This window comes from Spea bombifrons, chromosome 3 (assembly GCF_027358695.1).
Source record: "Spea bombifrons isolate aSpeBom1 chromosome 3, aSpeBom1.2.pri, whole genome shotgun sequence".
Classification (NCBI taxonomy): Eukaryota; Metazoa; Chordata; class Amphibia; order Anura; family Pelobatidae; genus Spea; species Spea bombifrons.
The window spans coordinates 11918847-11941800 of record NC_071089.1 but is presented as its reverse complement, the minus strand read 5'-3'; the positions used below and the strand labels follow the sequence as shown (position 1 = coordinate 11941800).

At 40.1% G+C, this 22954-nt stretch overlaps 1 protein-coding gene across 1 annotated transcript in view; it reads left to right on the top strand.

Annotated features, from left to right (window-relative positions):
* The window catches only part of THADA (THADA armadillo repeat containing), a 194516-nt gene that overhangs the window by 89816 nt on the left and 81746 nt on the right, over nucleotides 1–22954 (top strand). The gene's annotated exons all lie outside the window — the stretch shown is intronic.

The window sequence follows — 22954 nt, the reverse complement described above, 5'->3', positions numbered from 1 at the left end:
AAACACGTCGATGATGTCATCATACCACACCATATTCAATTAGATAAGAGCTGCCTTGCCAGCTCGCTACTACAATATATGACATGGTATTGATGTATGTAGCGCCATCATATTCCGTAGCACAGTATATCGGGTAAATGGGATGTAACAGGTGACGCTAAACACAACTAGTGAATTCTAAAAACAGTCATTATGGTTTCTCATGTTCCGTATCTGGGGTCGGATTCCAAAGGTCTGTGCATAAATCAAAAAGGTTTCAGGGCACCGTGAGCTAACAAAAAACTGCGTTTGTGCTCTGCCTGCTTCCTACCTACGCGGCGCTTACAAAACTTTTTTAAAAAAGTTTTTATATATATATATATATATATATTTTTTTTTTTTTTTTTGAGAAGAGGCTCCAGGAATATAAAGCCTTGTTTCTGTATTATTATTTATTAAATTGTATAGCGCTATCATATTCTGCAGTGATGTACAATGGGATACTATATTGATTAACCCCTAAACTGGCTCTGTTAAGTACTGAATGGTGGCCCATAAATTAAGCTGATGTACCACGGAGAGGCTGCAGGGTTTTCTACCATGGTTAAAGGCTACTCGCCGACTGCGGTGGAAATGTCTCTTACACCTGCGCAGCTTTGCTTGGGATTTACTGATCTCTCTGTAACGGCTGGCACAGATAGTGTTAACTAAGTAAATTATATAAACCTGTAAAGTTCTTTAGCATTGAGTAATGTGATTTCAGAGCACCTACAAATAGCCTTGATTCCGTACAGCAGCGCCTGGGGCTCTGAATGACAAAGGGCCGGATAATGGGCTCTCTTTATGTGTTCTAGAACACGATTACTTGCTCTGTCGATGAAATCGCCTGAGACAGTTGCAGGGATTATATACTCCGCTACGCCGTTCGCTGTCAATGAATACACGTCAACGCCTAAGAAATATGTCCCCCCCGCCCCGAACTGTATTGTGTGCCGATAGTTACAAGTACTTTCATTTATCTCCGCTCCCAGCCGTACTCCATTGTTCGTGCAGGAAAATTCCCCTATGAAAGTTAATCATTTACTGTACGATGTTTGCTGAGAGGGTGAAGTGGTTTCATATACAGTAGTGCTCAAAAGTTTGCATACCCTGGCAGAAATAGTGAAATATTTTATTTAAGGCTAGTGATCAAATGAAGCCATTTATTATCACGTAGTTGTTTGGCTCCTTTTTAAATCATAATCATAACAGATATCACCCAAATGGCCCAGATCAAAAGTTAGCATACTCTTGAATGTTTGGCCTCGTTACAGACACACAAGGTAACACACGGGTTAAAATGCCAATTAAAGGTTGATTTTCCTCACCTGTGGCTTTTTACATTGCATTTGGTGTCTGTGTATAAATAGTCAATGAGTTTGTTGGCTCTCACGTGGATGCACTGAGCAGGCGAGATACCGAGCCGTGGGGAACAGAAATGAACCGTCAAAAGAACGAGGTAATGGAACGTTATAAAGATGGAAAAGGGTATAAAAAGATATCCAAAGCCATGAAAATGCCAGCCGGTTCTGTTCAATCACTTATTAAGAAGTGGAAGATTCAGGGATCTCTTGATCCAAGCCAAGGTCAGGTAGGCCAAGAAAGATATCAGCCACAACTGCCAGAAGAATTGTTAGGGATACAAAGAAAGCCCCCCCTATCGTCTAGTTGAATCTGCCCCCAGTGGCAACTTGTGGAGCAAAAACAGAAGAAGAAACAAATAGTTGTGCAGAGAATTTTAATGTAAGGTCGTCACTGATGCCAATATATTAATCATTTACTAACAATATATATTAGGAAAGGGAGCGAGAAATCTTATTCTAGGGATATGAGGGCAGCCTAGCTGTGCATTTATCATGAGCGCTAGTACGCAGGAGATGCCGTCAGGCCAAATGCGTCACTCGCGAGCCAAGCACCTGAGAATAAGGGAGCGGCGCGGAGGCATAGAGAGGGGTTCAGTATGCACGTTAATTAAATATTATAATATTGTTTCCGATATTTCAAATGTAAAATGTATTCGTGTTTCTACTCCGTACGTGAGATAATCTGGACCGTACCCGTTTCTCTGTGTTACAAACAGATGGAATAACTTTTTTTTGGCGGTGGTTCTTTCTGAAATCTGCTGGTCGTGTATAAAAGGCCTGCTACATTCTTATTGTGTTGAAATGATTTTCAAACTACATGGACTCTCATGGGTGTGTCAGAGAGAACAGTAATGCTGCGTGTTTAGTAGCCGTGTAAATTACATGTAGTTCCACCGCACTCTGAAGCTGACAGAACTGTACTCTGCATTATTTATCTGTCTCTTTACCATATCTATATCTTTTGCTTATCTGTATTCATGTGACCTCTCCCCCAGAAGTCAGTGTGACTCTACCTTTTTTCCATCAATTTTGCTGGTTCAGATGTCCTTATTACTCTAAGAGCACATCGAAAGTGCTTCTCCTGTTCAAGGTAGGATAGCACGTGAATGTCTATAAGATAAGCTGTCTAAAAGGACGGTGCGTTCTGACTATGAGAACAAGTCCATTTGTAGTAGCCTTGAAAACTGTCAACAGGCTGGACTTTAAAGGGGCAATATGCCTCAAGTGACTTATATGACTTGGTCTATGTGCCGCGCCATCTTATGTACAAGTTACTTCTATGGTTAAGTGTCTGAACAAGATCAGCAAGGATGCGAATGCCACGGGTCAGAATGGAATAGTTGTGATAGTCAGAAGATACCTGGTAGATAAGAGGCTTTGTGAAGAGGAAGCAATCTGTAAAATCCAAAAAGGAATTTAAGTATCACAACTGCATTTAACTCCTACTGACCAGGAAAGACTTCACAGTGGTCCTCTTTTGATTACAAGGAGGTGCCTCTGTTCAAGTGTATTCCGTAAGGGTTTTCCTGTCTGTGGAAACTTCCCACTTATCCTTTAGATTGTAAGATGAAGTGAGCAGGGTTTGGTTTGGTTATAACTCCCATTAAAGTCATGCCGAATATGTTGGTGCTACATTAATATAGGTGGTCCTTATGCGGTGAACTTGTGAGTCCCATCAGCCCTACCGTGGTTGGCCCCCAAATTCTTAAAGGACAGGTGCCATAAATTCTGCTTTAAACCTTTCAGCTATCGGGTGAATGGAGTAGTAACAATGTCCAAGGCACACAGGGTCTCAATGATATACTGTGTCACAAAGACAGTTTGCAGGCAGACCTTTAGGACCCATTTAGTGCCTTTTAGTTTTTTTATGGTTGGTGAATGGTGGAGAAGGGACCAAGAGGTTTTCTAAGAGGATAAATGGGGCAATAAAGTCTTGATAAACAGAACTGTCTTCCCTCACGTATTTTGAGCAAGAACAATGATTTTTGCGGCCACAAAAGTGAAGCAGTGCCAGCAACCCAACAAGGGCATTATTTATATACGGCCAAGCCATGGATTTCTTTAACACCTATGTGTAAAGTAGTGTCTGTAGTAGCTAAGCATTGGTTTTCTGTATTTACAGCTCTTTTGTCCTTTTCCTTTCTCTACATTATCAAGAGCCTGATCAGTTTGTGTCCTCTTATGCCTGATTTGCCTTTATCTTTATTGGCTCTGTGATAAGAACAGGGTGGGACAAGGGTAAAAGAAATTATGAAAGTGGAAAGCACTTTCTCATTCAGATAACCCAGCAAATAATCAGACTAAAAGGAGCTGAAGAGCCTATATAGTTTGAGCTACGGGAGACATAGCAGTTAGCAGAGGGATAGACTTTCCACAAAACTATTTAAATGTAATAAAAAAAAATCCTTGTTTTAGAAACGATCTGTCACATTTCTTATTAGTTTAGGATTGCACCTTTTCGCTACATCAAGCTATATAAGGTAGTTTACTGATTTATAATGAGCAATGTATCAGAAGACCACCATATGTATAATCCATAGGAGCAGTCCTCTTGACTTCCTTTTCCCCAGTATGTTATCTCTTCCCTGTTAGGTTGCTGTTTGTTCTTGGTGGGTTCAGACTGCCTTTGTAAAGGTTTGTGTTAGGAGTAAGGAAAATCCATTTAAGGACACAAAATCTACTATAGCTAATTGTGCATAAATCCTAGCTTTCCCAAGAAGCCAAAAAATAAAATTTTCTAAAAAAATTCTTCTTTCTTTATACTTCATCTCTTGTAAAAGTAATCAACTCATTTGGCTTCCAGTATCGCCTATATGCAGATTATACCCAAACCTAGCAGTCTTCTCTGGATTTCGCTCAGATTGCTGACTGCTTGTCTGCTATTTTTATGTCGAGCTACTTCAAACTTTATCTAAAACTGAACTCGTTATCTTTCATCTCTCCGTCTCTTCCTCACTACCTGAATCCTCGATCTCCAATAACATGTCTATCGCCCCTAAAAACCAGGCCTGGTGCCTTTTTGGATTCAGCTCCCTCCTTCATCCCTCACATTCAGTCCCTCGTCAGATTGTGCTGCTTGCATTCCCTTATCTCCCACCTCGAATATTGCAACACCCTGGTTGGTATTCCCTTGTCTCAACCTTCTCCTCTGCAGCCCATCCGTCTGTGTATATGAAGGAGTCAGCTGGCGGCCCCCAAGACTCCAGCACTGCACCCTGATATTGGAGTGAAGACCCTGAGCGTTATGATTGTTATGTTAAAAGCTATGTCAAATTCCCCTTTGACATAAAATTATTTCAGTACACATAATTAGTCTGCATACATTAAACTGTCTGTTTCATTCTTAACGTTTAAAGTTCCACGGTGCTGATTAACATGCTGTCACTTAATGGGTTTAATAAATCTTTGACCTTTTGTACTTGTTATGGGATATATAAGGAATTCTATTAAACTTAATGTACGGTTTGAACTATATTACTTATACAGTTACTTATAACAGTTAGAAACTACTTCTGAACCTCGCACAAGCATGTGTGTTCACTTTAACAAATAGTATATATTATTCCATCTGTTTCTCCTTTTTCCCAAAGTTTAAGAACTTTAGCCCTTCCTAAATGTTTTATTCACTAAGCCTAGAGCTCCTTGCAATCACCACCGCATAACTCCCGTCTATAACATAAATAAGCACTTTTTTTATTTTCAGTCCTTGCTAGAAAATGACGGAATAGTAATGTAAATACACTTGAAATCCCCACGATTTCAAAACCTGTTTACACTTGAAGCGTAAATCTTGTAGTCTTTGAAATCTTTGTTCATAACTTCCCCTGTGTTTTTGGCATTCATGTGAATAGTTGGCAGTGTAGTGAATTAGGTCTATTTGCATTTCTTAAGAAAAGGTGTGACTGAATAGTGCTACTCCTATCTGTAGCCAGTTGTGGTATGATTTTATAACTTAAAGTAGTGGGTGTAGGAAGTCGCTATATCCGGGGGGGGGGGCACTCAGGACTAACTATGGCTATGTGCCGGGGTTCACACCACCCAGGCCAGAGCCTTAACCCGATGCTAGGTTTACAGAGCATCTGTATGCATGAACGTGTATGTATGTATACAGTTGCTACTCTGTGTGCAAGACTGTATGGGGGTTTACTGGCTCCAGTGTAGTTGTGTGTGTGCGCATGATTGTGCATTTTGTTTATTTCTCTGTGTACCCTGCAGCATACCCCTCCCTGGGGCAGAAGGGTGGCAACAACAGAAGGAAATTGCCATCTGAGCTGGTCTGATTTAAAGCAAGAATCAGGGCCACTGTAACTTTTCTGAGTGTTTTTATTCTCTTTTTTTTTTATTAATAGATTTTCTATACTTTTGATATATTTTGAACAGGACTGGATGCAGTGGGTAATATTTGAATGCATTTTATAGCCACTTTGAGTGTTTACTGTCAGTGTAGCCATCTCCACTACCTTTTTTCAACATAAACATTCCACACCATCAAGTTCTTCTTTCCTCTTTCTTAAGTTACTAGTTTCTTTGGCAACAGTTGTCCCGACAGCCTATGTAAAGTTTAGGTGCCATAATATAGTTTTCTAATGTTTTGCCACAGATCTCACCCTTCCTGATTTTAAACTAGCGATCCCACCAACATTTACACTGAAATACAAAAGGCACATGCCGTTGGTAGCTTTAATAAAAGCAATTCCATTTAAACGTTCATCCGTTGTAAATGAGTTGAGCCCTTTTAACAGCATAGAGCTGCATATTGGCCACGTGCCTTCTTGATGAATGAACAATTTATTTTTTTGGAATTTGAAAAAAGGAAAAGAAAACTTAAAATGACTTGTTTGTTGACTCGAAATCCAGCGCGGGAGTGCCAGATACGCTGTGATAAAATGCCTTTGCTTGCTGATTGACTGATAATGCATTTGCCAATTGGATCTTTCCAATAAATTTGAGTGCCGGAAGACCTCCTCCACCTGGTACAACCTAATCCTGTAAATTCTAGATAAAATCTATAGAGAGAACCAATTTGCGGTATATTTTTGCAACCACTGTGTTTTAAAAGTTTTAACTAAATGTATGTATGCTGGTTACTTTAACTCTCTACATGCTAGGTAGATGCACCAAAAATTGTTGCCCCTGTTGAACTAGAGTGAAGTGACAGTGTTTTGGGTGAATAATATTATATTTACATCCCCAATCATTACCTTTATCTGTAAATAGTAAGTATAAAAACAGGACTGTGTGAGACCCTTTGTGATCCAGAGTGGTTGTGTCAAAATGTTCATTTTCTTGTCTAGTTTCTTGACAACGTGAGCTATTTTTTGCAGTGTATATATACTGTATTGGCTCGAATATAGCCTGCACCCGATTATAGGCCGCAGCCTAAAAGTTTGGTGCTATTTTAAAGAAAAAAAAGTGGAATGGTAAAACAGTATTTTACCTAATACACAGGAATGCATGTATCTTAACATTTTTGGTATCTATTATACAGGTAGTCAGCATATGTTATATATAAACAGAAATTTGGAAAACCAATAGCCATTTTAAGGTCGCCCTTAATTCATAATTCACCTTACTTATAGATATGTCCCCTAGAAATTCCACATTGCCCCCTTATATGCTTTATGCCCCTTAGAAATACCACCCCCTCCCAGACTTACCGATGCACCCCCAGACTCCCTGGTGTCTAGCATGGCCGGCCGCTGTATATAAAATTCAAGATATTAACAGGGCGAGTGGTATATTCTGGCTTAGGACAACTAGGCCAGGTTGGCAGGTCCAGGGGGGTGGCAGTCCCTCTGCCACATAACAGGGAGCCTTAGGTGCTCTGCAACATTACTACTCAACTGGCCAATTAAAAGGAAGGTCACAGCTCCACCCGGTCGACACAGTCCTCCAAAGTGTCACTGAATTCTTTCTTAAAAAGTGGCGCTATTCTGATCTTATCCCGACGGCCAGGAGTAAAGACGCGGAGGGAGGGCAAATTGTGTTTTGGTCAGCCTCAAAACAAGTAGTTTCATTTTTAACCGAGATGCTTGTGCTGACACTAGGGCATATTTTCTTATTCGAGAATAGGTGTAATTGAAAGTTTTGGGGAAACATTGTGCATATCGCGGTGTTGATCTCACGTACAGTATGTTTGAAGAATCCAGGAAAACCACAAATTGTGAGGTAGAACCAGCCTTTAAAAAAAGATGTACGTGGATCGGATGAAGGCGTGAAACAAGTGGTGCAAGTCATCAAAACACAAGTTCAAAAAGTCAGTGCAATTAAAATGCTATATTTCGACTTAAAGTGGATTATGATCCCAAACAGAACAGTTTACATGTTCCTTAATTATGATCCTGAATGTGATACTTGAACGGGGTCGGAACCGGGGGGAAGGTTACAGCCTCTTTAATCAGAAATCTATCTTCAGACAGGCGTTCCCGGCCTTGCAGTGATGTGACTTGTATCGTGCCGACCCTGCGTTCAGGCATGTACAAGGCTAAATACATTGAACACGATATGTAAAAAGTGCTTATCTGTCAAATGAAATTCCTTTATGGAGCCAAAAATGTTTCTCAACAGCGCATGAATCAGCTTGTGCAGCATTTCACTTGTTTATTTAATCTCGGGGAGGAAAATCCTGATGATTAATTGGGTGGAGAGATAAACCTAGAATCAATGTTGCCTATTTATTCTTGCCAATAAGTCTAAATTTAACCCTTTCTGTAAAGCTGCATTCAGGGTATTTCAACTGATTCTGTTTACGGAACACTAAGGTATACCTTAAGTGTGCTGAATTTGAAGGGGATTGGTACCGGGTGTAAATGCAGCAAGAAAACTACTAGTGGCTCTCGAATGGATGTATTTATCCTAGCCACATAAATATGATTTAGGCTAAAATAAATCATGAAGCAAATCAATAAAATGTTTAAATATATCCATAAATTTAAAAGTAATTCCCGCTTAATATGAAGTTGGAGACCCCTGGCTTAGGGCATCATGAAGGGTTTGTGACAAAAGGACAATGGTGATCGGGGTAGGAATGGCAGATTTCATGTGAGTGATAACGTGTGTGTTAAGTTTCAGCAATGACTTGGCTGGTCTATAACCGATATCCTTCATATGTGGTTAAATAAGATGTAAATATTTCTATCAATATTATTCAGGGAATCGGACTGAGGTCTGGATTGGCAAAACTATGTCCCAGAGTCTCAGTTCTTAACTCTTGGGGTTTCCCCACAAATTTTCCAGCACCCCCCTTAATTAGACGGCCGTTATGGAAGCCCCCAGACTGCTCTAATTGTAGTGCCATGCAGTGTTATTACCAGAGCAGGATAGTCCATAGACTGTTAATTTGTAACATATTTAAAGCTTTGTTTATCTCTGTATTTTTAATGCCCCTGATTTATTAATGGCTGTAATGACAGTTTTAAGGGTCATATGGGCAAAGTATTTTTGGCTCTTAAACATGGTATGTCTGGAATTCTGCTGTTACAGATGCTTAAAGTCGTGTTTATCATTCCGATACTGGAACTTGTTTCTCTAAATTAAACAAAATCGAATACCAAAAATATAAATTGTCATAATATGCAATCCTTACTTATTAAAAATTAACAATGCAAATATGTGGTAGACATAGCAAAGACGAGCAAGAAAAAACATAAGGGCTGTGAAATTATAATCTAGAACAGAATTTCAAGTTATGTGCTTGCCATCCCCATACTCTAGAACAAATGTGTGTGTGTGTGTGTACACACACACACACACACACACACACACACACACACACACACACACACACACACACACACACACACACACACACACACACACACACACACACACACACACACACACACACACACACACACACACTATATGGTACCCTAAGCATGTGTGCAGTTCGAGAGTAAAGCTCGTTTGAGTAGGTCCTCCCTCACCGCTTGTGATGACTACTACATTTGTACTTATTATATGTGCTGCCGTATAAGAGGACACTTGATGGATCAATGAATGATAACTTGGTCTGCATTGTGGACATCCTAGTCTGACTTAAAGGGTTTTAAGTGGTGTTGATTTAAAACATGTTTAGTTACAGAAAGCTACGATATTTAACATGGACTGGTTGCCAAAAGGACGCTTGGGTTGGGAAAGATAGCGACAAGGTGTGTTGCTCATGCATCCATCAGCTTGGAAAATGTCCAGCAAGAAAGACATGGAGCATGCAGTAAATTGGTGTATTGAGTGGTTTCAACTTTATTTTTAACAGAAGCAGAATTCAGCAGGGGTGAGGTTGGCATCTGTTTGATGTATTAGGGAGACTGAATGGCTACTTTAACAGGAGAGGGTTAGACTGTATATTTTTGTGCGTCTCTGATTGTAGATGCCATATAATATTTATTAGCTACAAGAATTTAAGCAGCGCTTCTCAGAATACATATATTCAAGGTATATGATATAGTTACTCTAATGTATATACCACTGGAGTAATGAAAATGAGGTTCAACTGTATTAAAATATTCCAAACAAGAACGTTTTGCAGAGTTGTATCTTGCGTTCTGTTTATTAATGTAATATTTTAGGTAATTACATTACAATATTAAGGTAAAGACTGAAGTCTCTAAGTGGGTATAATGCATAATTATTACCTGGTATTAAGTTCCTGGTGGGCTTTTCTTTGCCTGAATTCAATAACTATATATTTTTACATAACTGAAGAGTTTCATGGAAATAATTAGATCATCTCTATTACATATCCAGAAATGCCTGCGGCATTATACTCTAACCAGAAAGCAACCTAATATTGCAAATCACTTTTTTTCCACCAGACGAATACATTGTTTCAATCTGGCTTTCTGTGAACTCTCCTTGCTAATATTTTGCGTGCACCCACAGTTGAGTGTGTAATAACCTTTTCATCGTAAGGTCCGTGAGCTTAGTGTTTTATTTAAGGAATCTTGGGAACGCCATCAAAAACAATTACTACGCGAAAGGTGATTTTATATATTAAATCACCTTTTAGGTATTAAAAGATGCCACCCTTTCCACAAGTTAGTAATTGAAATGTCTGCCCTGTTGAATCAGCCCCAGTCTACTGTATGTGGTATTATTGTGAAGTGCAAGCGTCTAGGAGTAACAACTCAGTCACGAAGGGTTTGAGTGTGCGTGGCCTAGGAGCGGGACTGGCAAGTGCTGAAGCTTGTAGGGTGTAAATATCAACTGTCTTCTGTAGCATCACTCACTACAAGGTTCCAGGCTGCCTCCTTAAACAACATCAGCACAAGCACTGTGTGTCAAGCGCTTCGTAAGATGGGCCGAGCAGCTGCATGCCAACTAAAGATCACTATGCTCAATGCCAAGTGTCGGCTGGAGTGGCGTAAAGCACAACGTCACTAGGCTTTGGAGCAGTGGAAATGTGTTCTCTGGAGTTATGATTCACATGTCACATCTGGAAGTCTGATGGATAAATCTGGGTTTGGTGGATGCCAGGAAAACCCTACCTACCAGAATGCAAGTTTGGTGGAGGAGGGATAAGGATCTGGGGCTGTTTTTCAGTGTTTGGGCCTCTTAATTCTAGTGAAGGGTAATATTAATGCTATGGCATACAAAGGCATTTTGGGCAATTCTATGCTTGTAACTAGTTCGCACCAGTTTAGGGAAGACGCTTTTCTATTCCAGCATGTCTGTGACTCTTGTGCCGAAATCAAAGTCCATAAAGACGTGGTTGGATGAGTTTGGGTGGCCTTCACAGAGCCCTGACCTCAACCCCATCGAACACCGTTGGGGAATGGAAGTTGCGAGCCGGGCCTTCTTGTCTAACATCAGTGCCTGACCTCACAAATGGTCTACTGGATGAATGGGCAAAAATTCCCACAGAAGTGCTCTAAAATCTTGCGGCTAAATATATATGTGTGGTAGTATGAGAATTCCTTCCAAACACTGACTCAAAACCCAGTCAGTGTGCTGCTCGGTGCCCTGTAATATGTAACACGCCTTGTAAAGAAGATGGTTCACAATATAGTAACCGCTATTGATTAACATTATCTTCTACTCTATCCATCTGAGGAATTAGGACAGTTAATTAAATAAGTGTAAGTTTAGCCATACGGTTGCCATCGTTCGGACCAAACTGAAGGATAGTTGTAGGTGAGCTACAATGCTGCTGTGTTGAAATTCAACATATTGGACATTGTGATGCTATCTGGTATATTTTTGTTCTTATATGGCTGTCCATTATGGAGCGATGTTACATCCTACTGCTCCCCGCTTTGGATGTCCCCTAATCCTGTATCACATTGAGTATGGAGATGGGCAGGCCAGGGGGACAGCATGTGTCCCGTCTCCGAATGTCCTTTTGAGAGTGAAACAAGTCAAGCTGGTGTTTTCTTGTTCCCTTTGCCCCTTTGGTCTTAGCTGGAATATTCCAGTAGATTTGTGAGCGGAGTATATCTGTTCCTATCTGTTACATTTGTTCTTTTAATATCAAAAGAGTTAAATGATTTTGATGTGAAATGTGGTCTGGGTGAAAACGTACTTTTTATTAAGACTGGTGCATAAAATAAAGACAATTAATAATTGGAAAAAAGCACAAAAAATGGCAAATCTTTTAACGCTAAATAGTAAATAGGCTCCATGTTCACTATTTAATAAAAGATTTTAGACAATTTTTGTGCTTATTTCAATTATTAAAGGACAAATATTAAAACCACTAAAATATCTATAGCTCAACCCGGCAGAAAACTTTCATCACAAAAGTAATAGTAATACATCCAAACTGGCAATTATATGAAACTGAATGTAATAACACACTTTAGAGAAGTGTGATCTGTCAGTGATCTGTCGTTGTTTTCATGTGAAGGGTTAATCTCGGTTTCAGTGCCTGCTTTTGTGTCACAATTAAGTGTTACTGGCAAAATGTAAGTAAATTTTTTTACATTGTTAAAGAATCGGTTCTGTTTCTAATGCTGGATTTAGTTGTTGAAGTGTTAAATTCAGCAGAGTAAGTGTAATTTATATGATTTATACAGTTTTGGTGATGTTTCCTTTATATGCAGAGGAGACATTAACGAGAACGCTTATAAATTCCAATGAAATTGGAGGACATTTTGACTCTCTTCTTTCTGGCTGATTATGTCTTACCAGGAATGCAATAAATAACTGTGCACATGGCAGGCACTGAAAAACAGGAAAGTCCTCCAATAAATAATACATTAATAACAGCTTTGGTTCTTTTCATTCCCTTAGAAGCTCGGTTTTGCATTTAATAATGTTTATTCCAATATTTTGCTTACTCCTTACAAATGAGGAGCTTTGAGTTATGACCGGAATCTAATTAAGAAAGGCTATATTTTTATCCTCAGCACTGATAAACAGGAAGCTTCAGGCGCTCATCAAAAAAAGCATACAATTAACAGGACAGGCTGACTATTAGGCGGACGAGGCGCCAGCTTGGGCCTCCAGGTTGAATCCAGTTCTCCTCTCATGCAGATTTGTCCCACTTCGCTAGGTCTAGGTAATGCTGTTGGATATGTGTGCAACTGCGCTGTCCCCTTAATAGGGGTTTCTTCTCTGGTCACCACCAAATAAATCTAACCTGCGTTAGTTCTTGCATGGAAAGGTTTGTCTCACCAATGTATTTGTCTCTTTATGATTCAAACCATGTGAGTTTTGTTGATTATGGGAAATTAGGGTTTCTCGTGTCCTCAGGCTTGATATTCACCTTGCTTCTGATTCCTGATGTTACACACCGTAACGGGTTGTTGGTTTTCTGCTTCGTTTCAATCTCTGACTCTCAGGACTTCCAAAGTAAGGTCTCCCTGTTTTACGTCTAAAGTTAGACCTTCCCAGACTACCAATGAAAACACATTTGTGTGCTGTTTGGTTCCCTGGATATTCTTGAAGAATATATAATAACAGCCATTTGATTAGGTGACTTATAGGTGACTTATAGATATATAACCCATTTAAGTCTTTCTTTTTGGCTCCTTATTAGTCACTTTGAATAATGCTGAATTGTAATACACCAGATGTTAATAAGGAAGTAATCGCAAAGTAGGAAAAAAGTGCCTGGTGTACTTAATTTGCCCTCCTGTCTCAGGCTTTGAATTTTAACTTTTTTTTCATACTAACATTTTTTTTAATGTACTTCAGGAAAGAACAATATCAAGGTTCTGCTGTATTCCAATACCATCTGTCCACTTGGTTTTCTAACTATAAACATCAGGGTATTTGCTATGGTTTTAGAATTTGGTAGACATAATGTGTCTTAAAATAATATAGATATATATATTGGTTTTTAATAAAACCAAATTCAAAATCAAACTAGATATAAATTGCACTTAAAAATTATTCTTCTCCAGCAGACCCTTTTTGACCTTTTCCATAACAATTGTATCTGATAGGAGGCTGCCACTTGCATCCATTTAGGCCAAATTACCATGTTCTGTTACTTCAAAAGCCTCAGATTTCTTCACTCCCTGACCTTGTTTTTAAGATAGAAACCTCAGCCTTATCTTAGCATCTTGATGCAATAAAAGGAAATCATGGTTTCTTCCAAGCTCTTACACTTACAACCAGCAATTAACAAAGTCAACTACATTTTGAGTAATAAAAATGTCAGGGCTAGGATTTTAGGATTTCCTTCTGGATTCGTTAATTGAAAAACCCAAGTCATGCCCTATGAGATGAGTCTATACTCTGTAAAGTGTTTCAAAACCCATATAACAGTCATTTGAGGTCCCTGCAGAGTGTTTTTCTCTCTTGATCTTTTTTGAGTTTTAAATACAATATTCTTTATGAGACTGATGAATCATCTGATGAATCATGAATAATGAGTTTTCAGAATATTTGTTTTTTCCCCCATGGAAGGTCATGATCTGAACAACTAGCACTTGTTATATCACGGAGATGGATTGGAGAGCAGGCACTATATTTTTACGATATTGATATACACTGATCAGCCATAACATTATGACTACCTGCCTGATATTGTGTAGGTCCCCCTTTTTGCTGCCAAAACAGCCATGACCCGTCGACGCAAGGACTCCACTAGACCTCTGAGGGTGTGTTGTGGTATCCAGGACCAAGATGTTAGCAGCAGATTCTTTAAGTTGTGTAAGTTTCCAGGTGCGGCCTCCATGGATCAGGCTTGTTTGTCCAACACATCCCACAGATGCTCGATTGGATTGAGATCTGGGAAATTTTGAGGCCAGGTGAATACCTTGAACATCTTGAACTTGCCAATGGCATCAGGGAATACCATGTCCATGAAAGGGTGTACATGGTCTGAAAGAAGGCTTAGGTAGGCGGTACGTGTTAAAGTAACATCAACACCCAACCATCCATGTGATGTAAAAGAAAATGTGATCAGACCAGGCCACCTTCTTCCATCGCTCCGTGGTCCAGTTCTTATGCTACGCAGCCCGTATTCAGCAAACTGTAATGCACTGTGTGTTCCATCACCTTTCTTTTAAAACCAGCATTCGCTTTTTCAGCAGTTTGGGTTACTATAGCTGATCTGTTGGATTTGATCACACGGGTCAGCCTTCACCCCCACCTGTATCAATGAGCCTTGACCGCCCATGACTTTGTCGCCGGTTCACCTCTTTTCCTTCCTTGGACCGCTTCTGGTAGGTACTGACCACTGCAGACCGGGAACACCCCACAAGAGCTGCAGTTTTGGAAGATACTCTTACCCAGTCCTCTAGCCATTACTCTTGCGCGTGCTCATTTTTCCTGCTTCTAACACATCGACTTTGAGGACAAAATGTTCACTTGCTGCCTTATATATCCCACCCAATGGCAGGTGCCACGATAACCAGATTATCAGTGTTATTCACTTCCCCTGCGGTTATAATGTTATGGCTGATCAGCATATGTAGGTCCAGTTATCTCCTGTGGACCAGTGTCTGTCTTGGTCTGAAAACTACCTTCTTTTTGGCCATCCCTTTGAATCTGTGAACCAGGAGGGCAACATACTGACTGTCTGGCCCTGTTGATTCTACCATCACACATGTGCATCTAAGAACACTAGAAACTGATGATGATGCCTTTGCAAAAGTTGTTTATATAGCACCAATATATTCTGTAGCGCTCTACAATGGGTGAACAGAACTAACAATTTGGCAAGAGGTAAGGAGGGCCCTGCTCAAACTAGTACAAGATAGAGCTCCAGCTGCAAGCTTTGAACATTTGGCTTTAACTTGAGCCAAATGCTCTATATTGTGCAGACTGCCTGGATTGAACTAGATTTCCAGGAAACTAATTGACGTGATATGCAATAAAATACGATTCAGATTTTTTTTTTAAACAAAGAATCCATGTTTGTGAAACAGAGATTTTAAAAGTTCAACCACAAAATTCATTATGAAGGACCAACGCTGAAGAGATTATCCTGCACGTAGCACAGATCTGGCTCGGAGTAACGATTAGTTACGTTGACGAGAATTCAGAGAAGTGTCATCGATTTTAATAGGTATTATCCAGCACTGACAACCAATCTTGTACTAAAATGTCTTCTACCCTTTGCAATGCGTAATTAAATCACTGAGAAAGAAGCGTTTCTCATAACTCTGTGAAAATTAAATGTTTATATCCTGCCCCAGCAGCAGTCCCATGTCCTCACATATGTCACATGGGGACAATATGTATACATTAGACCCCCCCAGGGGCCTGACTGGAAACTTTTGTTAAATTTATAGAATATTCCCAGACATGCGTTCACTGATTCAGTAAGTCTCAAATGGTTCTACCCCTTTATTGTCCCAAGAGGGACATTTCTCTTTCAGGTATTTATCCTCTGAATTTTTGTCCCCATACCTGCTAAAAATGTCTTAACCTTGTGACTTGAAGTTGGGCTTCTGACACATAATATAAGGGTACAATATGATGGACCATGAGAATTAATGCACTCCACGGGTCTGACTTTGGAGTAAAAACCAGTAACATTGGGTCAGACCCAGAGGGTTGCCAGGTATATCTGTTCGATCCTGCCAGCGATTTTCATGCTACCGTCTTTGATTAGTCTTCTTTCCTACGATCTTTTGGCTCTCTTCCTTCATCCTTGTTTTTCTGCCTATTTCCCACGTCCATCCTCCATAATGTTTCTCACTAACATACCTGACCTCCTGTCTCTCTTACTGGATTCCATTTCCAACACGCTTTCTTTTCAGTGAAATGCATTGTATGTGATCCCAGAGTAGGTACAAATTTTGACCACAAAAATATTGTGTAGCCTTTATATATACTTTTTTCCCGATTCTGGGTTTATTTTTTTCTGCTCATTTATTTGATTCTTGTATTTGTTGCTTTAAGAATAGAAAAATCCCCCTGGAACTGGAAGTTGAGATTACCTTGACTGTCCAGCTCATAATATTTTCCTCGGTACATTTTCTTAAACATTGCTATCCAAAGCCTTTCTCAAAATAGTAATTAAAGATACAGGACAAAATATAGCTGTCCTTGTCCTCTAAACACAGTGATGTAGATGCCCTAGAAAAATACCAAAACAAGCACCATGTAATGATGTGATGTATAAACGCTCACAGGTCGTTATCGTCTGCTGTTTATTCTTTTCTTCTTTCTTTCCATTGCAGATGTCCTTGGTTAGTCATTGTCAAACATTATTTTGTAATGTCTACTTGTGCCAATATTTTCTGTACAAACAAAAAAGTCTCAAAATAGAAATGACATGTAGGGTATTTAGCCTCATTGCTTGCTTGCTTTTTGCTTTGGAAATGATTAGACTTCCCGTGTGACGTGTCTGCTCAGACGGATGCTGTCTAATGAGAGCTCAGGCACTGCTTGAGGGCAAAACAATTCTCATAGACCTTCTTTTAATTTAGTTTTATAGCAGCAAGAAGACCGTATCTCCAGGAGGATATAGATACTTTGGAGAGAGTTCAGAGAAGGGCTGCTTAAATGTTTCATGGATTGCAGGATAAAACTTACCAGGAAAGGTTAAAGGATCTCAGCATGTGTAGCCTGGAAGAAAGACGTGACAGGGGGGATATGATAGAAACTTATATATATTTAAGTATTTATAGTATATTTAAAAGGAAAACTACCACAACTAGAAGACATAGTCTTAAGCTAGAGGGGAAAAGGTTTAAAAGTGAGATTGGGAAAATATTGCTTTACTGGTTGTCGATGCATTGGATAGCATTCCATCAGTGGTGGTAAAGGTAAATACAGTGAAGGAGGTTAAGCAAGCATGGGATAGGCAAAAGGATAAGGCCGGGGACTAAGGAAAGTATTCAGAGGTTGGGCAGACTAGATGGGCCCAATGGTTCTTATCTGCTGTTGCTTTCTATGTTTCTATGTACGATATGTTTTTGGTTTCATTATTATTATTATTGTTTTATATAGCGCCATCAAATTCCATATAACTGTACAATGGGTAGACATGACAAAACAAGCAGTATATAACAAAACAATTTGACTTAGACAACAGGTGAGGAGGGCCCTGCTCAAACAAGCTTACAAATGCACTCTACGGTAAGGTTGTCCGACCGGTTTCTACTCATTTGGTGTCTAATTGTATATCTTATCATCCTTCAAAGGGAGTCTGAGAATGGGGTGTGTTATCGGTGCAGTGGCTGGACAGGAACTAGGTGCCAATCCAAATTAAGGATAGAATTAATCAATATCTTTTATTGGCCTATAGTATTATAGAAAAACCATGTTAGAAACCAATGATGCCTACAAGAATCAATTACAACAGCAGGTCTGTAGAATTTCTACTTTTAGGAATTAGTAAAAGCGCATAGTTAATAGAAGGGCCAGACCAAGTTCTTGTCCTTTATGAGCTTTAATATTCATGTTCCTTTAACCTCTCCCCGCCAGTACATTAATGTTTGCTGTATATGACCTTGATACACTTTATGCTCGCTGATCCTTCCTGACCTGCCATAATCGAGCTAGAACTAAATTAGAGCGGAGCGTGTGTTTTCTGCAGCATATTAGTTTATAGCAGGTATTTGTACTCTCCTTATTCCTTAAAGTCTGTAAACCACATGGAACATCTGAAGGGTTTTCACTTATATCTTCGTGTGGATTGTACGTTTAGGTACTCGGATTCACAGTTAAGTGTAGACCATAAAAGTGTCACATTTTTGTTACTGAGCAGCAATAATTATTTGTTCTGTGGAGTGCAAGGGTCACTAATCTAAAAACCCAGAGTCCAGCTAAAATCTGTCTTTTATATGAGCTGGGTGTTGAGTACATGCCCACGTCATCAGATGAAACCTTTCGCAGGGCAGCTCTCCCCAATTTGCCCTAAACAGACACTGAACCCTCATTTCACTGAATTATGAGATACGTGATTTTGTGTATAAATATATCGATATTATTTGTGTCTGTGTTTGCCAGTTATAAACAATAAAAGCCGCATATCTTACAGCTCCCACGGTAATGCTTTGTCGTTAAACATAATAAACAAAAGTTTTCTGACTTGGTGCTTTCGTTGGATACGGGGTTAGTTCAGTTATTTGTAACTGAAGATAATGAATCGGTTCTGTTTGCTGTCATCATCGCAAATAGAATCGATATTTCCATGCTAATAATAAGGCAGATACACCTCTTACCTATCTGGATTTGAACACACGGAAGGGCAGTCTCTTTATCGTGTCTGAGACAGGAAGCACGCTCTACATTGCAGACAGGAAGTGCCTCTGGACCAAACCACTTGAGTAGGTGGGGTTTATTTTCCGCAGGTTTACTTAAGTTCCCCAGAAGTTTATCTGCTTCTAATCAAAGGGGCAACTGAGTTATAGGTCCTTGAGGGTATTTGGACACTGGGCAGTTGCCCCATCAAAAGAAACACCCCTATCTGGGCCTACCTCACATTACCCTCATGTATAAACTTGCGTTGTTGGCCTAATTTTGGCCACAAACAAAAATGTTTTAGTTTAAAGTATCCTTGTAACCAGTGGCACTCAGAGAAACGTACTATGCAGATTGATTCAGCCCCGCGGTGTACATTTTTAATAATATTCCCGTGGTTCCCTGGGAAGTCTTCTCATCCATCAATATTCCATTCAAAATAAATAGGGCGATTTGAAATAATAGTTAATTAGTGTTATAAGTTAATAAGTTAAATACATATTAAAGCCATTACATGCAGATGGCATATCTGTCATCCTGTAAAATGCAAATCCGGTAGATGGTTCTAATTATCTCTCTTCTCCAAAGTAATCATGTGAGGTGATGGCAAATATTACAGCGAAATGTATTTTCTTTGCCGTCTCAACGTAATTATGTGTTTACTCGCTCAGAGCCCCGTCTTATGTAACCAGATGCACATGCACGGCATAAAAGATCCAAGATTCAAAAGCTTTTGAGAAGTAGCTCTGAATGTCTGGCATCCGCGCATGTTGGCCCCTGTCCCATTTTCCATGCTTCCCACTGAGCGAGAGGCAGATTCCTTTGGGAAATCTTAATTTCCCGAAGGTCAGAAGAGAAAGGAGGACAGTCTTTCATATACAGTTGCTGTTAATATGGAAATCTAAACATCTGCAACAATATGTGTTGTTTATACTTACAGAGAAAAAAATGTATATACATGTTCAAGATAATACAAAGCAGTGCAGATCTAATCAGTCCAGTGGAAAAAAAAGGTTAACTTACTGCCTGGCCTTTTTTTATAGCTTAAAAAAACAAAAAACAATTTATATATATATAATTGTTTTTTTGTTGTAGAGTATGGGGGGATGGGGCAGTGGTCTTGTAAATCCAGTACTATCTTGGAGAAGGGACAACAGAGCATGTCTGTTCTAGATCATAATCTGTGAGTAGCGTCCTCACAGCCTTTGTAATCATTTTTTCTCCTGCTCGTCTTTGCTTTGTCTACCATATTTTACAGCATTGTTAATTTTTAATTAGGATTGTACATTGACAATTTACATTTTTGGTGTGTGTGTATATATATATATATTTATATATATATAATATATATTGGCTCGAATATAGGCCACACCCTTAAAGCAGGGCTCGACAAATCCCAGGCGCCAGGTCGCCATGGCGACAGAGAATTTTGTCCTGGCGCCTAGGTTTTGTCAGCCTCTTACATCCAGAAAAAATTGTGGATGTAGGAGGCTGAGTCACCACACGGGGGCGCTGCTGCCTGCCCAGGAGTCTGGGCAGACAGCACAGCCACTCCGAGCCCGCCCCCGGCCTGAGATCACTCCCACGGAGTGAGCCTGTAGGCTGAAAACGCGGTTGCTGCAAAACCAGCAATCGCGTTTTCAGCTGCCACAGGCAGCTTCAGGGAAGGGGGTTGTGTGTTGATTGGGTCCCCACACAAGTGTGGGGACCTGACACAACACTCCCCAGCTGCCTGATCGCTCCATGAGAGCGACAGTGCAGCGTTAACCCCTTCAATGCCGCGATTGCGGCATTTAGGGGTTAATTCCCGTTTTGCACGGGGCTCTGCTGCTGGTGGTCTGCAACAGCAAAAACGAGCCCCCACAAGCCCTGTGATGACTCCTGTAGGCATGGAAGCCTACAGCAGTCATCAGAGAGACTCCCCCCTGCAATGGCTGGTCTATAGACCAGCAATTGCTTCCCAGCTGCCAGAGGCAGCTTCAGGGACAGGGGAGAGGGTTCTTTGGTCTCCCCATGAGTGTGGAGAGCAGCCCCAACACCCCCCTGCTGCCTGATCGCTCCCTGAGAGCGACAGTGCAGCGTTAACCCCTTCAATGCCACAATTGTGTATGACACATTCGTGGCATTGCAGGGGTTAACATTTGTCCCCACAAGCTTGTGAGGACTAAATATCAGTCAATGCTGTGCTCCAATGGAACATCAGCATTGAAAGGGTTAAAAAAAATAATAATAATAAAAAAAAAACAGCACTGGCCTGAAAGTCCAGGGTGCTTCCAGGTCAAACGCTGTGAGTTTAGTAAGTGGGCCGGTGATGATCAGATCCCTCCTGACCAACTGTTAGTTTAAAAAAATCCTGGCTCCTAACTTTTTTACCTGGCGCCTAGATTCCCAACAAATTTGTCAAGCCCTGCCTTAAAGTTTGGTGCTATTTGAAAAAAAAAACGCATTAGTGGAATGGTAAAACAATATTTTATCTAATGAACAGGAATACATGCATTTTAACATTTTTGATATCTATTATGCAGTTTGTCAGCATATGTTCAAACAGAAAACCAATAGCCATTTTAAGGCCCCCCCCTTAATTCATAATGCACCTTACTTATAGATATGCCACTCTGCCCTCTGATATGCCACTCTGTGCGATGAAGGTTATGTCACGCCGGTGCATGTCCCGGGCTTCGGGCGATACATATTGCACATTCCTGCGCTAAACCCCGACTATAGGCCGCACCCCCACTTTAAAGACTTAGTGTGTGGGGAGGGGAGTACAGCCTATATTCGGGCAAACATGGTATATATACAGCCACGTATTTCCTCTACTTGCTGTCAGTTGAGCATAAATTCTCACCTGGAAAGTACTCTTCTAGAAATCTTTCTGGTTTATCACGCGTTATTTTTGAAATGTTGTAACATTTAGATCTTTCGTAATCACAATCGCCATAAATCTGTGTCTCCCGTGCCTTAGTAACACAGAATCCAGTCAGCTATTTTTAAAGCCTCATATGCATTCTTACATACAGGAAGTGCTAGGCCTCTCCATCATGCACTGTAATGCACATCATAGCTCAGCAGCCCCTTTTAATTTGTGATGTCCTTTTTTCCAAATGCATGGGGGTTGGTTCTGCAGAAAATGCAGTTACCGCCTTTTTCTTTCTATTCTTTGAAGTACTTTAATATGCGCTTTTTGCGACAATGCTTGGGTGTCGTTTAAAAATCCGCCACAAAGAACTCACTCGATCGGTATCTGTGTACGGCACAGTAACAGGTGGCTCTGGGCATGCAGCGTACGCTTGTGTAGTTAGTTGTACACTCTGTGGTTTGTGTTATCACGTTGTGTTACACAGAGGATCTTGTCTGTTTTACTGATAACTCCCCTGTAATGTTTAACCGGTGAATGTTTGCAGAACACGCAACGGTTTCCGATTGATAAGAGATTTTTAAATATTGCGTATCCTGACATTGTCAGTGACATTCAGATTCATGTAGCGGCTGGTCATGTAATGACACACGAACTGGCCGTCTTTTCTCAATAATTTTGTTTTCTTTTCATATTGTGACAATGAGGTTATATGATGTGTGAGGTAATTATCCAAAGAAAATGCAGAAATAGAGGAGTGCGCAACCTAAAAACCATATAAGGCATAAAAATTCAGTTTCCTGTGTTTCTGGTAGATTAATAATGGCCAATAAATACACAGAAGGCAAAAGAATTCAGCACATTCCAAGCAAATACCATTCAAAAAATCTAAAGTAAAATATTGGGGATTGCGTCACACTAGATGGTCATATATTTCTTCGCCCGCCACCACCTCAAAGTACCCCAAGTTTGGCGAGGCCTAGCTAATTTTTCATGGCTATATTACTTTCTCTGGACTTCATTAATGGGGCATCTGTGTGGCATAAGGGGCTCAACCCTAAGGCTAGGTCAGAACCTCCAAATATGCACAGCACAAAAACAATATACAACCTAAAAAGCATAAAATGCA